This window comes from Pinus tabuliformis, chromosome 4_2 (assembly GCF_031772625.1).
Source record: "Pinus tabuliformis cultivar Carrire ecotype Pingquan chromosome 4_2, CPIR1, whole genome shotgun sequence".
Classification (NCBI taxonomy): domain Eukaryota; kingdom Viridiplantae; phylum Streptophyta; class Pinopsida; order Pinales; family Pinaceae; genus Pinus; species Pinus tabuliformis.
Window position 1 is genome coordinate 638582647 of NC_142304.1, and position 1384 is coordinate 638584030.

Sequence of the window (1384 nt, forward strand, 5' to 3'; positions counted from 1 at the left end):
GTGACAATAATAATAAACACTAATGTCTTAAGCACAATTTCTACACAGCCAAGAAATTGGTTTCTTAAGGGACAACATTAATTGGCGTCACTGCCGGGGAAAGAAGTCAAGAACACTTTTCCCCAGGTTTTTAATATTTTCCTTTGGTTGTTCGGTGAGGAGGAAATACTTGACTGTATTGTACAAAAAGCAATAAGTATAGCTTCAAAGAGGCCACATACGAGGTCAGATACCTCATAAAAAAAAGTTCAATCCCTTTCAGACCCTGAGAGACTAATTTCCAAGAGGGTTGGAAGGCCTAAAACTCCATTTACACCAAGTCTTACACTGTCTGCACCTGGAAGCAGTTCATCACATCTTTCATTCAAACATTCACCTTTTATTGACCAAGATTCACCGTTTACATTCACTTCATTTCAAGAACCCAACTGTCAAGAATAGTTTTTACAGTCTGTTTCTTTCTCAGTATCTACTATAGTTATTCAACTTGAACCTATAACTACCTCGCCACCTTTTCATACCCCATTTACTCCTCAGTCAGGTTCTACATCTGCTAGTACTCAAGGTTCAGTAAGTTCAGGAGAAGACATGGTAGCACCTGCATTCTTGTTGAACAGGTATGCACCCAGGCCTGGAATTTGACGTCCCATAGGATGTATTTTGGATTTCAGAATGTATTTGATAGTTGTTGAAAAGTTTTCACCGTCAAATTTGACGTGTGTTATAATAAGTAAACTATCAAAATGACTTCCAATTTTAAATTTAAACCGTCAAAATCTCTAATACTTTAAGCACAAGTAAAGATAGCCTATAGTAGAATATTATGAATATTATAATACCTCATTCAACTATACGTACAAATCATAGTACATTACATTAACTTTATGTCAATAGAGTGGTGAAAATTTTAACATTGTATTTATGCTCCTATTTATTAGGATACCAAACGTCTGTAATTAGTATTATTTTTCCCTTTTTGTTATCAGATTCTCATTCTGAAATTTTTCAGTTAACAAGCTTGTTTAGTTATCAGCATATTGGGTTTCCATTAGATCTGGAATGTGGACAAAAATAGTAAGTTCACAGTCCCATCCTTCTATGCATCCTTGTCTCCTTGTGTAGGAATTGGCTATTGAAGAAAGCTTATGAGCTCTCGGTGCTTGCAATGCTAAAGTGGGACTTCTAATTTTCTCCTCAACTAGGAAGTTATAAGAATTCTCCAATCCCATGTGTCTTCAATGAGTATTTTACCTAACTATTAGGTTTCTATCCTACATAATTCTTTGGAATGTTTGACTTCACTTTTATTCGTTAGACTATTAATGCGTATTTCCCTAGACTGAATGTTTAATTTCTCTCATTATTATTTCTCACTATCTATTTA